We start from the raw sequence: 16,817 nt of genomic DNA, 5'->3' as shown, positions 1-16,817 counted from the left end.
GGGTGTCTTGAAACAGTGGGGGTTTTAAGAACTTATTGGACAGTTCGGTGTAAAAGCAATGCTTCTCACCAGTGGCGGCTCGTCAATACAGACAAGTGAGGCATAACCTCACGAGAATCAATTAATTAATTAATAAACACGTTATTATTAATAATTACATATTTCAGGACAGTTAATCATGTATATAAATAAGTGAACATAGCTCCATAAGACACACTTGAAGTGTGTTTGATCACAACTCACTCTCTGCAGTAGTGAAAGCGCAGCGGCAGAAGCCGGGAGATTGCAATATAGAATTTGAGGCTGAGAGCTATTAGAGGTGTCTAGCCTCACTAAGCTGCCTGGGGTTACTATGGTAACCTAATACTACGTAGGAACGTTGCAGAGTGAATAAAGCGAAAAAAATATTTGGTCTGGTGAAGGCTACAACGACTGGAAAAATGTATTGCAAAGCTTAACTAAACAGCATCTCAACAGCATGTACAACGTGAATATTTTGCTGAGCGAGCAGATGCGCTTTGCAGTCTTACAGCACAACGTAAGGAAGAACAGGGAGATTTTGAAGTGGCTTATTAATATAGCAGTTGTTTTATCTCGTCAAGAATTGGCTTTCTGTGGTCAAGCCCTAATTAAAAAAGAGGCTCACCAAGCTCTCTTTGTGCACTGTTTTGCCAACAGATAAAATCTAGTTCTCCAGCAAGGGGCTCGGTGTATAAAACAAATGCATACCCTTTTTGCAACCTTACAAGGCTTCACCACATTTTTTACATGCTTGAGTAAACGCAGTGAGCTGCTGGACTGAATCGTGGGCAGTTGAATTCCTTTGCTGTGTGCAGTTCGGTGGACATCAGGAGAGTACATGCCATTGTTTCGGAAAGATATATATATATAATATATATATATATATATATATATATATATATATATATATATATATATATATATATATACACACATATATATAAATCACACAAGATGTTGAGTATGTTTTTTTTATTAATATTATTATTATTCAAAAAGAAAAAAACTTGTAGGTCAGCTGTGAAATGAAACTGGAAACGTAATATTATCTTGTTTGTGATAAAAGAAAATTATTTATGTGTATAGAGGTAGCAATATATCTCTCTCTCTCTCTCTCTATATATATATATATATATATATATATATATATCTATATATATATAATCACACAAGATGTTTATTATTATTATTATTATTCAAAAAGAAAAAACTTGCGAATATAGTATGCTACTGTATTGGTAAAAAAAAGACTAAACAATAGCTAAATGATGATAAATAGCTACATAATTATACATCCTTTTACACACATGGAAATGAAGAAAACATACAGAAAGTACACTAATAATAATTAAAATATTGAAGTTACACCTAAGTTGTTTAGGCATCAGATGCGTGCAACTCATTTACATTAGTTTCGCCTCCGTCCGGAGAAACATTTTCAAAACAGGAGATAAAATGAAATCAAAAATGACAGTAAAAAAAAATAAAAATAAAAGGGCGATCTCAGATGTCTGTCCCAATCGCCATCTCCTGCCCTGCACGCAATCACAGCATTCCGGAAGTATTTTTTTAAAAAACATATATAAAGTTTCAAATGTGTGAGTACCCCATTGAACTCGGCTGTAATGGCGGACGCAAGTTAATTATTCCTGTAGTTAAAAAAATATGTCCCACCCACCCTAGCCCTAAACCAATTACATGGAGGCATTCACTGCAGTCATGGCTATGACTCAATGAAAAAAAAACAAGATTGCTGGTTGGACGGCTGAGATATGATTGTAATCGACATTATAGTATCGAAATTAGAGAACGTCGGCAGCAAAGGGTTAAAAAGTAATGGGGCTCTTATGTATTGTAACGGTGGGCTAGCCTGTCAACTTATGCTCAAGACTTTGGACTTGCGGGATAGAAGGGGAGCTGGGAGTTTGCAATGTAAATAATTATACTAAATGTGTTTGTGTACTGGCTTCGAATGCCTGTTTTGTGACGAAAAGTGAACCTGCGCATGTGAGTCTGTTACCATTGGTTGGTTTCGCGAGCTACGTGATTTGAGCATGTAGTGAATGTTTGACTGGGCACACAGGTGAGAGGTCATCTGCCTGCGTCAGCCGTGGTGGGGAGGGGCCAAGGTTATATTAAGAGTCTGTCAGCCATAGTTATGCTGTCAGCATTCTGTTGCTGTTCCTGATTGAGAGAGGCTGCTATAAAATCACGAGTAAAAGAACTGAATAAAAACAACAGTTATAACTGGTTTTGCCAGTCTTGTCTTCCTTCTCTCACTGAGAACTGCGACCACACATCTCTACAATATTATTGTTATATAGAGACTGTAGTCTTGTTGAATACATGTTTAGGAATTGAATCTAAGCCGATGTTTAAATTACAGGGGGGAAGGGGCTTTTTTTTAATTTGTGCCTCACCGGTCAAAAGTCACGAGCCGTCACTGCTTCTCACATAAGTGTGTAATTGTTTTAAATATTTACCTGTAGGATATGGGTGGAATACCACTTTAAGGAATGGCAGACAGAGGAACAGGATTTAAGAGGATGGAACTTGGTAGTCATGGAGAAAGGTGAACTCTGAGCAGGTGCAGAGTAAGAGCGTGGTGTTTGTGAATTTAAAGAGTAACTTAAGTTTTGCTGTGAAAGAAAACTGATAGCTTTGTCACAGACGGTTCTGGCACGTCCCTTTTGTGCTATAAGTCATTAGATCCTTTTGCATGGAAAGCCTCGGTTGCAAGGGTGTGTGGTTCTTTGATGGACCCAGATTCAGTTAAAATGTGTTTGCCCACTGACAATGGGAATGAGAATGCAGAGATGGGAGCCCAGCTAACAAGATTTAAGTTTTTGCAGGTATCAGGCTTTTAAAGACTGTCACCCACACCTGTGCGCAGAAACTGACTCACTGAGAGCAGAAACTGACCCAAGACTGTCACAGCTACTGGAAGCAGGCTGATCTTAGGGATACAAATTAAACGTTTGTGAAACTGCAACAAATATTGTAATGACTGTAATGTGTTTTAAAGAATATGAAACCAGTAGAAAATATTATTAGCAGATCTGTGTAAGGCCTGTGTGGAGAACTTCATTGCACTGAAGGTCAGACTGACCTGCTGAAAGTTCCAAACCTCCCTTATCAGGCAAAAGCATCTTTTTTAATTAGACTCAGAGTCTCAAAACATTCTGATCCAGCAAGAGCAGAATGACAGAATCTATGAAGCAATCAAACTAGGTTTGACTATGGTAAGAAAAAACAAAAGTATTTAAATAAATAAGAAACCTAATATAATAACATTAAGTAAATGTATGAGCAGTCCTAAGTTTTAATATACAGGGTTGCATTTGCTGCTAATTAAAAAAATAACCTATTGCTTTCTCTGTATATCAATGAAGTAAAATAGAATTGCAATTTATAAGAGGTTGCTATATTGACGTATCTGAATTAGAACTACATGTTATAAAATCATTTAAAGTATAAACTGTAACTTTACATATACAGTGGACCGATTTGTAACCTTGTCCTTACCTCCTGTAGTAAAAGCAGTGTTGAAAATGACTCATTGGTTTTGGCCAGTGTATTTGGGATTTTTTGATGGTCAGCGATTTAACTGCCAAGATCCTCTTTATAATGAGCGATCTCATTAATATTAACGAACGGAAATACCTTTCGGATAACAAAAGATAGGAGTTTATCTTACAATAATCATTTTCTATCTATAACAGAAATGAATTAGAACCTGGCAGGGAGAGATGGGAATGGAAAGTGTAGAACGTGTTAATACGTTAAGATAGATATTGGTCTGAAATAATGAGTATTGAAAAATGCTTATGATAGTGTTTCATATTAATCAACCCTAAAATTGGCAAAAAGCAAAGGTTGTCTTAAAACCTGCTTTGACTGGATTTTGTATGAATAGTGAAGAAGGTCAGACTTAGTTCAGTCACTGTAGCACTATGGCATTTTGGTATATTAATGCTAGCCTGTATTTAGATATAAATAACTGGACCTTCCATTAAAATCTTGAAAGATTCATCAATGGAGTAAAATAATATTACAGTTTCTAGGAGCAACTGTTATACTGAAGTAACTTAATTAGAAATACATCTTATAATGTAATTTAAAGATAAACTGTTGAAAGAACATAGTAAAAGTGTATTATAACAGAACATTGGCATGACAATATTGCAACCATATTGTTAAGACACATTTGTGATAATGTTCATTTAATTTAATTAATTTAAGAATTAGTTCAATTTCTCCAACTAAACAAAAAGTCTTTTAGACATTACAATATCAATTAAACCAAATAATATACATGTTTAGTTTATATAAAGATTTTACTGCAGTAATAAACAGAGGTACTTATTTACAGGGAAACAGAAGAATTTAAAAGTGAAAGAATTAAATGTTTGTCTCAGACACACAGTAGAAGCTTAGTCTTTGGCACCTCAAAGCAGGATTTGGTGTTGACTCAACCCTTAGCGGTCCATTTATTCAGCGCGTGTCAGGCGCGTCAGGTCCAATTTATTTTCACACGTGCAGTTTATTTTAGACGCGCTGTTTAAAAGTATTTTTTCACAGTAAAACAGGTTTAAAAGGCACTGCATATCAACAGGACACTCAGTACTGCATCTCCAGCCCCGCCCCACCCCTTGTTCGCTATATTTTTCAAATGCCTCTTAATAATAGTACATACCGATAAATCATCTCTTGATCACTTGTTTTATTATTATTATTATTATTATTATTAATTTCTTAGCAGACGCCCTTATCCAGGGCGACTTACAATTTTTACAAGATATCACATTATTTTTACATACAATTACATTATTTTTATTTTTACATACAATTACCCATTTATACAGTTGGGTTTTTACTGGAGCAATCTATGTAAAGTACCTTGCTTACCCATCAGGGATTGAACCCACAACCCACAACCCTCCAGTCAAGAGTCCAGAGCCCTAACCACTACAGCAGTAGTGTGGAGTAGTGGTTAGGGCTCTGGACTCTTGACCGGAGGGTTGTGGGTTCAATCCCCAGTGGGGGACACTGCTGTTGTATCCTTGAGCAAGGTACTTTACCTAGATTGCTCCAGTAAAAACCCAACTGTATAAATGGGTAATTGTATGTAAAAATAATGTGATATCTGTATAATGTGAAATAATGTATAATGTGATATCTTGTAACAATTGTAAGTCGCCCTGGATAAGGGCGTCTGCTAAGAAATGAGTAATAATAATAATACTCCACACTGCTGAGGAGTTTTATCACCAAACTCCTCAATAATGCGATCCAAGTCGTTATTTTATTACTATAACATCTAAAAAAGCTCTGCAAATGTCTGTGATATTCTTTGAGCACTGGATGCGGAAGCAGCTATCGTGTTTGTTTATGTCCGTGTTATCTATGTGGTGTCGGGTCTATCAGTATTCATGAGATACGCCTTTTTTTTCGGCTTCTCTCGGCTCCTATCGGTCTCACTCGGCCATTGAATGGTTTTCTCGGCTTTTTCCGGAGAAAAAACGGCTAGAGACCAGTTTTCTGTGTCTTTTTGATGATGTCAGACAGGGTCCGACATTGGACTGGAAAGGGAAAATTGCGATGTAGGACCAGGTCCGCCATAGGACCGCAAAGGGTTAAAAGCGGGATTTGCGAACCTTGAATGATAACCAACGGAAGGTGCATGGTACCAAGCATGGTACCAGTTAATACAAGGCTATTATATTTAACATGTTTTATTATATCTTGAATTTAAAGGAAAATAACTGGACTTGCCACTGTATGCTTAGTGGTCTTATTCAAAGGCTTATGATAAACCCCTACACTCTTTGTCAAATACTTTGTTAACACACATTTGTATATTAAGTTAAACTGACCCATTGATAACACACTGAAAAGGTAACATAATATGCGGCTAAGAGGGACATATATTTTTCTGACCCAGGTTAATATCATTAAATAGATCTGGTGTTACATATTTAAAAACATCTCTCATATATACACATATACGTGTATTGTATTTGGTAGCAAAGACCCTGTGGATTCTAGTCCACTTAATTTTTAAGGAAAGGAGGGGTGGAAGATAGTGAACCATGAGCACACATTCAGTTAATTTTGAAAACAGAGTTGACCGGATCCTTCTAGAAAATATAATTAACTCAAAGACAGGAACTGTCAAGGCAGACTGATGATCAGATTTAACTGAGACTCCTGATGTATTCAATGGAGGGAAAATCCTATAAAAAAAAACAAGGTAAAACCCCAGTCAAGTATCACATGACTTGCTAACTACAAGTTGTGTGTTCCATGCTCTGAAGATCTCTGAAAAACTGATTGCTGTTTGGTCGTTTTCACAAGTCTCTGCCTTTTTTTAAGACAGTTCTTATTTTTCAATATATCCTACACTACACTTCCATATTCTGGAAGGTAAGCATATATTTTAATTGAATAGCTCTTTTATATTGATGCATTGCTATAAGGTATAGAAATTATGTTTTAGTCTTAAGAGAGTGATATATATTGAATGTTCTAGAATTTAGCGGTTGGCTTTTTTAGCTTTATGCATGCATAGCCTGAAGGCTAAATATATAATAACCATATTCGTATTACTGTATTGAAGTACTAATGCTGTTAAACCTGTAAAGGCACTGGATCACCCAGACTGCTTTTTACCAATTCAATTTTTAAAGCATTTAATAAATCGAAAAGAGTTCTACTACTGCTCTGATTCGTTAAAACTTCAAAGTAAATGAGTCTGTATGATTTTCTTGAATATTAAAAAGTTGTCTGGACATACAGCACACCCAGTGCACGAACAAAACCACTTACAGGAGTTTAAAACATCTCTGTCCTCCTTGAACATCTCCCCTAAGTTTAGGAGTGTGCTCAGAGCATATATATATATAAATAAAAAGAGTATGTGCAAAAATTCTGACAGCTTATTGTGAGTAAACACGCAAGCAAGACCTGGACGTAAATACAAGTAGAAGTGGAGTAAAGCAATACCAGTGAGAGTCAGAGGCCTGCAGGAGTCCACACCATGGTGGAATGCAGTTTGAAAGTGTACAAGACAAACGTGAGTCAGTGTTTTGCCAAACTTGCGAGTGTAGTGTTGAGAAAGGACATATTTAAACAGCACACAGCATGACCGCGAGGAAGGGAAAGAGCTGTGGATTGTGTTTTGTGCAGAGTGTGTGCTGTCATTGCAGTAGAAGTAAACAATTAAAAACAAATACTGTCTGCTGGATTAAAGGAGTGCTGTGAAGGAAGTGTGGGGAACGTGTAGCAAATTGTAATAAACTTTACGCAATAAACTTCTATGTAAACAGGTGTAGAAAGCTGTATGCACATATAAAATTATAAAACATAAGTAACTAGTTATAAAAATAGCATAAAATAAAAATATAACATAACTTATGCAACGTGAAAGCGCTTTAAATGAAACAGAGTTCAAAGGCTGTCTGTCTGTTCAGAGTTCCATTACAGCTTTCTAAGTACAATCTATGCAGAAAACACGCTTTTCAATTGTACCAGTGCATTTGCCACAGACTTGCCTTTTCACATGGGCGCAGACGTCAAAAGTTCTGTTTTTATTGCATTTAGCAACCTGGCATTGTCTTTTATTCCGTGTGCCAGTGGACGCAGCACTGGCTGAAGGTTGAGGGGCATTTGCCAGCCGGCTTTTGTGTCTCTTATCAAAATGTTTCTGCCGTAGCTCCAGGGGCGAGCTGCAAAATGATGTCCATCCGAGTGATTGTGTTGCTGGTGCACTCCTTGTACAAAACTAAAGCGTTGATGGCTGCCAGGTCCAAAACATTATAAAAAACAGACACAGGCCACCTGCGAGTACCACCTTTGACAGAATACAGCCGTGCCATTTGATCCTGTATATCCACATCATACTTCGTTGCGTTGTAAAATGCAACAGTCCCTGGCTTTCGTTTAGCATCAGTCTCGATGGTCACAGATCTGTGCAGAGCTTAGAATATGCACATTTTTTTATTTTTTTGCACCGTCACACTCAGGTTGGCACAGTCGTTCTACCTTGAGAAATGTAGTGTAAATAATATTAATAATATATGATGTGTAGAATGACTTTCATCAGTGTTTCAATGACTTAACAGGATTATAATATGTTATTTCACAATGACGTTGATTTTATTACAAAACCCAGACTAAATTGTTGGCTATTTTGTATTGATTTCAATATGCCACATAAATTGCGGGTCTGGCGGTTGAAGAAGCAAGTGCTTATAACATTCATTTTTACGATTCTGCAGCTGAAACACTGTATGGGTATTTAATTCAAATATTTAGTAACACTTAATAATGGACATGCACGAGATATTCACATACGCAGAGATATTTAAATTTCAATTGCAAAAGCTGTTCAAAAAGTGGCTATGGCGGTGCTAGTGTTAAGGCCAAGGTCCTCACTGATTCGGGTAGCTCTACTACTTTGCTAGCACCTGAATTTGTGGAGGCAGACAAATTAGACCACCGTCTCCAGACTGGAATTACTTGTCTCCATGGGGATATTAAATGTTACCCTACAGCAGTGGTGTGTATCCACTGTGGTAGCAAGAAACTGCAGATGAGGGTAGGTGTTATCCCCAGGCTACCCCACCAAGTAATTCTTGGAAGAGATTATCCAGGATTTTCTAACCTAGTGAAATTTGAAGGGGAATTGGTAACCCCAACATAAAATCAGAGGCAGTAATTAAGCCTCCGGAGAGCCTGGCTGAATTATTTCAACTGACACCGACTTGTTTTCAGAGAGAACACGAGTAAGGAAAACAAAAAAACAACGTAGAGTGGGGAAGAAAAAAGGGCCTCTAAGTACCTACTCCAATGTGATGGTTGGAGTAGGTACAAAGAAAAGCACAAAGGGTGTGAGTACACAATGTACGGTAGAATAAATAAGGGATGAAACGGGAAGTATCCATTGACCATGATGAGGCCTGGTATGAAAATGTTTGCCCACATGGTGACCAGTTTACTAGGGAACAGGTGAATGATCCAACGTTAGTGCACATACGTGAGCGAGTGGTATCAGTAAACGGGGTTCCAGTGGAAAATGCTGTAGTAAACCCCCAGGAACATTTTGTGGTGAACAAAAATTTGATTTATAGGAAAACCATAATTAATGATTTACCTGTTGAAGAGCTACTGGTTCCAGCACAGTTCAAGTACACTGTCTTACAGTTAGCACACAGTCGCTTGTTTGGAGCACATCTGGGTGGGGAGAAAACATTACAGCGTATCCTTCAAAGGTTTTACTGGTTGGGAATTAGGAAAGATGTAGAGAGATTTTGTATGTCTTGCCCAGAATGTCAGACAGCTAGTCCACGGCCACACCTGAAAGCCTCACTGGTACCCATGCCCATTATTGATGTACCTTTCAAGAGGATAGTGATGGATTTCATGGGTCCCTTAAGTAGGTCTGCTAGGGGCCATGAATATATTTTAGTAATAATGGACTATGCCACATGTTATCCAGAAGCTATCCCCTTGCAAAACACATCAACTAAATTAGTTGTAAAGGAACTTATCCAGATATTCGCTAGGGTCAGGATCCCTAATACATCCTTATGATCAGGGAACACCATTTATGAGTAGGTTGATGCAAAATGTGTGTAGTACGTTGAAAATGAATCTGATATGTAGATCAGAATACCATCCCCAAACTGATGGTTTGGTGGAACGTTTTAATAAACTTTAAAAGCAATGTTGCGTAAAGTGATTAGTAAGGACGGGAAAGATTGGGACCTAATGTTACCTTTTCTGATGTTTGCAGTACAAGAAGTTCCCCAGTCTTCCACAGGCTTTTCACCTTTCGAGCTTCTCTACGAGAGACAACCGAGAGGAATTGTAGACCTCGCTAAGGAAACTTGGGAAGTCCAAAGGTTCTCAGGTTGAAATGTCATCGACCATATTCTTCAGATGCAGGAACGAATACCTAAGGTAACTCCCATTGTGCAGTCTCATTTAAAGAATGCTCAGGAATAACAATCTACACAGTATTAAAAGACAGCCAAAACACGTTGTTTTGGTCCCGGGGATCGGGTAATGGTGTTGGTATCCAGTCCCGAGGGCAAATTATTTAGTCAGTGGCAAGGACCCTATGAAGTGATCGTGGCCACAGGGCCTGTGAAATATAAAATTCAACAGCCAGATAAATGTAAAACTGAACAAATATACCACATCAATCTACTGAAGCTGTGGGTAGAAAGGGATAGCCTTGTGCACCCTGGGCAAGAACCAAGGTGCACATTCAGTTAATGTGGGGATGTCATTAACAGATAATCAAGTACAGGATGTAAACCGATTAGTTATGAATAATCTGGATGTATTTTCTGATATGCCTGGGAGGACAACAGCTGTACAGTATGAGGTAGTGACTCCGTCAGGAGTAAAGGTTAAAATGAGACCTTATCGGATTCTGGAGGCCAAGAGACATGAGGTATAGAAAGAGATGGAGAATATACTCAAATTAGATGTAATAGAAGAATCTTCAAGTCCTGGAATAGCCCCATTCCCATGGTGGTGAAGCCAAATGGGACTTGGAGGTTCTGTAATGATTTTAGACAGCTTAACAATGTGTCTAAAATTGATGTGTATCCTATGCCAAGGGTCGATGAGTTAATTGAACAACTAGGGACAGCTATGTACTTAACAACATTAGATTTAACTAAAGGTTATTGGCAGATTCCACTAACCGAGGAGTCTAAAGAGAAAACAGCATTTGCAACACCTACAGGGCTCTACCAATATAAAGTAATGCCCTTTAGCTTATATGGAGACCCATTGATGTTCCAACATCTAATGGATAAGCTATTGAGACCCCATGCTGAGTATGCCTCAGCATATATAGATGACATAGTCATCTTTAGTAAGGATTGGGAAGATCATTGAGGAAGGTTGTTGCGGTGCTACAAAGCTTGAAAGAAGCATCGCTGACAGCAAATCCATAAAAATGCTTTGTAGGCTTGAATGAGGCAAAGTATCTAGGATACGTGGTTGGGGGTGGCAAAATAAGGCCACAAATTAGTAAAATTAAAGCTATTAAGGATTGACCCATTCCACAGACCAAGAGACAGGGGAGAGCATTTTTAGGTCTAGTGAGTTACTGTAGAAGGTTTGTCCCCAAATTTTCCGCAGTATCGGTGCCATTAACGGATTTGATTAGGAAAAAGGCTTCAAACAAGTTGAAGTGGAGTGACAAGGCATACAAAGCCTTTGGAAAAATCAAATAAATCTTGTGTAATAGTCCTATATTAAGAGTACCAGATTTCTCCAAAGAATTTATCATGCAAACAGACGTATCAGCTGTGGGTATAGGGGCAGTACTCTCCCAGGTAGTGGATGGTGAAGAACATCCAGTGATGTTTCTTAGTAAAAAATGGTTACCAAGGGAAGTCCAGTATGTGGTGGTTCAGAAGGAGTGTTTGGCAGTAAGATGGGCACTAGAAACATTGAAATATTACCTGTTGGAGCGTGAATTTACTTTAGTTACAGACCACACTCCACTAAAATGAATGAAGATAAATAAGGAGAAAAATGCTAAAGTAACCAGGTGGTTTCTGGCCCTACATCCTTTTAAATACAAAGCAGAACACCGAAGTGGACAACAAAATGTTGCAGGCGGACTTTCCAGAATATATGTTCGCTCCAATCGTAAGTTGAAGCTGGGGGGGATGATATGTGAGAAATGTTGCTTTTAAGGCTGATGGGTGTCTTAAAACAGTGGGGGTTTTAAGAACTCATTTGACGGTTTGGTGTAAAAGCAATGCTTCTAACATAAGTGTGTAATTGTTTTAAATATTGTACCTGTAGGATATGGGTGGAATACCGCTTTAAGGAATGGCAGACAGAGGAACAGGATTTAAGAGGACGGAACTTGGTAGTCAAAGTTATTGTATTTCTTGCTCTTATTGTATTACTTCTATTGTAACACTTGAAATGTATTTGCTTACGATTGTAAGTCGCCCTGGATAAGGGCGTCTGCTAAGAAATAAATAATAATAATAATAATAATAATAATAATAATAATAATAAATAAATAATAAGTCATGGAGAGAGGTGAACTCTGAGCAGGTGCAGAGTAAGAGCGGTGTGTTTGTGAAGTTAAAGAGTAACTTAAGTTTTGCTGTGAAAGAAAGAAAACTAATAACTTATTGTGAGTAAACACGCAAGCAAGACCTTGACGTAAATGCAAGCAGAAGTGGAGCAAAGCAATACCAGCGAGAGTCAAAGAGATCTGCAGGAGCCCATGCCATGACGGAATGCAATTTGAAAGTGTAAAAGACAAACGTGAGTCAGTGTTTTGCCAAACATATTTGACTGCCTGTGTTCAACGCAAGTGTAGCGTTGACAAAGAAAGGACATTTTTAAACAGCATACAGCATGACTGTGTGAAAGGGAAAGAGCTGTGGGCTGTGTTTTGTGTACTGTAGCGTGTGTGCTATCGTTGTAGTCGAAGTAAACAAATAAAAAAAAATATACTGTCTGCAGGATTAAAGGAGTGCTGTGAAGGAGGTGTGGGGAACGTGTAGCACTTTGCAGCAAGTTCTCCTGTGTGTTTGAAACTGTGCCATAAACAAAGGAACTTGCTTTATAAACATAACCAAGAACGCTGTGTGAAACTTACCTGTAAAAAAATGACTGTTTTTTATCCACAGCAGTGATACAGGTGAACTTTTAAAGTGGTTTTATTGGGCATTGCAACTAAAGGACTCACCTGTTACAAAAATAAATAAATAAATAAATATATATATATATATATATATATATATATATATATATATATATATATATATATATATATATAAATTTCTTGTCTGATTACAGCATAAGTGATCAATTGTTCCTACTAAACCATGGACCTCAAGGAGTAATGGCCATTGTCACAAGAAAATACTTTAATTTTGATGAGCTATCAAGATACAAAATACAATCCGATGTCTGTCCCTGTTGGCTCTGATGCTCAGACATTTTTATAATACCTACATAAATTGCCAGATTAGATTGTTATAAGATCGATAACTGCAAAAAGTCCACTTTATTCACTACATTCTAACTATAAAGGCTGAAAGCCAACAAATTACACCCTTAGGGGCTGCAGTTGACAGCAATATTGAAGAGCTGTAAAGGTTCTGAAAGAAAAAAAAAATCAGGATGACAACAGAGGACTGATGTAAATACATGTTTGTGCTTGCCCAATACTGGTTGACTGTGTTAGGGCCTTTTAAAATACAAAAAAGTCTGTGTTTTAGTGTAAAATAAACTAGATGATGCTGGAGTAATCAGTTAAATCTTTACAGTTCTTGGGATCCTTACTGACATTTTTTGCCTTGAATACCAACTGACAGCAATGTTTCAAAAGCCCCCTGGAAACATTTTCAACCCAGCCTTCTATAAAAAAATGCCTCTCAATTACACCTGGAATGCAAATACATAACAAATCCAAAAATGCATTCGGACTTGGACTTAGCCCTGCATCTGTAGTGATTTTTTTTCACTTTGTAAAATTTGACTGATCATAAGCATTGTGGTTTAAAACCATGCCTGCTCACATTGGGCTGAATTTCCAAAGTATTTCAGCAGAGGAAATTAATCCATTTATTTATGCAGGGTAACAATTTAAAATAATGGCTCTAAATTTATATGAATTCCAGTGTAATATAAAAGTTGTTCATTTATTGAGGAACATTTCTTCTGCAGCACAGACAAACACATTCTAACACACATTTAAAAATAGGGTTCTGCAGGGTAGGGTATCCTAATTAAAGGCACAACTGGCTGTCTCCTTGTTGCCTTAGCTCTATATATTCAGTGTTCCATGGAAAAGTATACTTGTAGGCTATTTATGTTTGAACCATTTTTGTTTGTAGTTGATGCCTGAATATATGCCCATAAACATACCATGTGAGACAAACTGAGGAATGAATTCTATTGGGAGAATATCATTAGTGTATTGAAGCAGACATGTTTCTCCCTGTTAAGATTCCAGACTGAAATTAATAACGTAAACAAAACAACATGTTCAATGACCCCAAATCAATGTGCTTGACATCTGTTTAGACTGAAAGTGACTTTTAATAACAGAAGTTAAAATATTCTGATTAAACTTTAAAATGTTGTACTATATAGCCATTCAGTACATTCTTATGATATGAGAAATCATTTTTGACAATTTCGATTGGAACAAAAGAAAAACAATAAATACCCAGTCTAATTTATAACAACAGTCTATACACAGAGATGAGCTGCAGAATTCATTCAGATTTGCTATACTGTCAACATAATGGTTATACAAGGAATTAATATAAAGCTTGCAAGGTTTTCAGGCAGAAAATCTATAGTACAAGTTCCTGGTCATTCATTGGCTAATCTACAAACCTATTACCAGCAAGTTCCAATTAACCTATAAGGTATATAAACCTATTTCGCAAACTCAGTCTTACTGTGCTTTCGAATGACCACCTCCTCCCCAGCCACCACCACCACCTCACTCCCAGCCTTGTCCAGAGGGGGGGAGTATACAATGCTCCTCTGCCTAATATTTTTTTTTCACCAGGATGAACACATTGCATAGATTTACTATTTTATTGTTTGTTTTTTAGCAGGCAGCACCGGGATGCTCTAAGGGAGGAGGCTGTGCTCCAGCTATTTTCAATCTACTTATTTTTCTTCACCCATTGTTGGGTTCAATGTTTTTGGAAATCTATGACATTTTGTATTATAATAAAGGTGGTTATTTAACGCAAGATTGTCCCGACTGAAAAGTCATGTTGGTGCAATGAAGCTGTATTTCAGAGTATCCTGATTACACAGGGGATGCCATCTTCCACCAGATCTATTTGCGATGGAAGACACTCATGCAAAAGCAGTGAGGTGTGAAGGCTAATGAGCAGCACAACAGTACATCATTTATAACATTACTTCAGTGAAATGGACAGTTGCAATTGGTGCAGACAAGTCAATCAAGTGTGTCACCTATTGAGCCAGCTGTTATCTTGTCACCAGCGTCATAAATAAACAGTTTGATGTTAGTTGGTATGCCCATAAGCAAAATAAATGATCACAGAATTCAATTTAATATTTTTTTTTTCTTTTTTCGGCACTGACACATGTGTTACTTTCATAGTTTCTACCATTGATATCCTCTTAATTGTGTCTTTGACATGCTTGCTGAAGCCTTCTCAGCATGTTTGCCGCCTTTTACTTTTGTTCCCTATGTAAATATCAGATTGTTTTCAATTCGCCTGTTAGAATTTATATTTGATTGGTGAGTCAATTTTATGGACATATTAAATGTTTCACTATCTTGCTGTTCTCACTGCCAGGGCACTTCTATAAAAAGATGATGCATCTTACAGTGTTTGTCCTGTTTAAAATGTAAACTAATAAATAAACAACCCACCACCAATCTGATTCAAATAGTTTATTCCCAAGGTCAGATTTTCCAGATTGTATTTTTTTTTCATCACCTGCTGTATGAATAAAATAAATATTGTGCTTCCTGGTATTTTTTCATGTTTAATGTACAGTATAATTAAGAAAGGCATATCACAGAAAGTCTTCAGACTAGAAAACAAAAAAAAGTAATAGACCGCAGCCAACTTCGGATGGAATTTCATTTTCTTTACACGTTGTTATATATTTTTCTGGTTATGAGTTTTGTGTTAGAATCTTCAGACCTAAATATCAACGGCTTAAGGAATCCTGGAAGGGGGTATTTTTTGGGGGGGGATTTAACAGCACTGGGAATCACCCTGGATTGCACCAACTACATATCCTTGGTTATCCTGCCATTATCCCTAAAAATAAGTTTTGATGCAACCAAAGTGGATTCCCACACAAAATGTCAAAATAAAATCCACTGTGGCTTATCCCTGTGGGATTTTATACAAATAAAAATTCCAAATATTGTTTGTTTTAAAAATTAGGGTAAAAATACTAAACATTTTTAATCAACATTTTTCAATGCCTTTCCATTGTCGATAGTCAACCTTTCTAGACAAGCAGAAGGATGAATCTCTGTTAACTTATGTAGATGGGCTTAATAATCACATTAAACAAAACAAAAAAGGCTGTCAGAAACATGAATTCAATTTAAATCCTATTTCTGAAAAAATGTATTAGATTAATGCACAGACAGGAGCTGTTTATACAGAGAGGAGCTGTGGTGCATTGGGAAGGTCACAGAAAACAGTTCAGTGTTTTTAGGGATGTGAATAAAAAGGAAGGGAGGAAAGATAAACTAACAACGCAGTGCTTGTCAGAGAAAAGGGTTAATGATGCTTTACGGTTTCATGGTTAGGGTTTGTCTGAGGTAAACGAACAATCACAAGGCAGCGGTTGTCACAAATAACATTAAAGACTGAAGGTCACCCTGGAGTTCACTGCTGTCCAGGACTTTCCAGGTGAATGATGAGGCTGGATTTATGGCTGTTAGGTTTGACTAACATTACTGTAAAGTTTAAACAACAAAAAGTCCTCAATAAAAGGCCATATTCAGAAGATGCAGGAGCCTGGATGTAGACGGTAGAATGTTACTGAAAATGTACGTGAAATGAAATGAAGTGCCATATATATATATATATATATATATATATAAAATGTCTGGAGAATATAGAGATTCTAAGATCTGAAGCTCATAAGATTTTCATTATTGTATGATTATTAATGACACATGACAGGAAAAGAGAACAATCAGGAGAGCATTTTCATTTCCCCACCTCATTCCCTTAACAACATAGCTTCTGTTTCAGAGGATTTACTTGGCTAGAAGA

Source organism: Acipenser ruthenus, chromosome 5 (assembly GCF_902713425.1).
Source record: "Acipenser ruthenus chromosome 5, fAciRut3.2 maternal haplotype, whole genome shotgun sequence".
NCBI classification, from domain to species: domain Eukaryota; kingdom Metazoa; phylum Chordata; class Actinopteri; order Acipenseriformes; family Acipenseridae; genus Acipenser; species Acipenser ruthenus.
The sequence above is the reverse complement of the archived record's forward strand: the minus strand, read 5'-3'. Positions refer to the sequence as shown.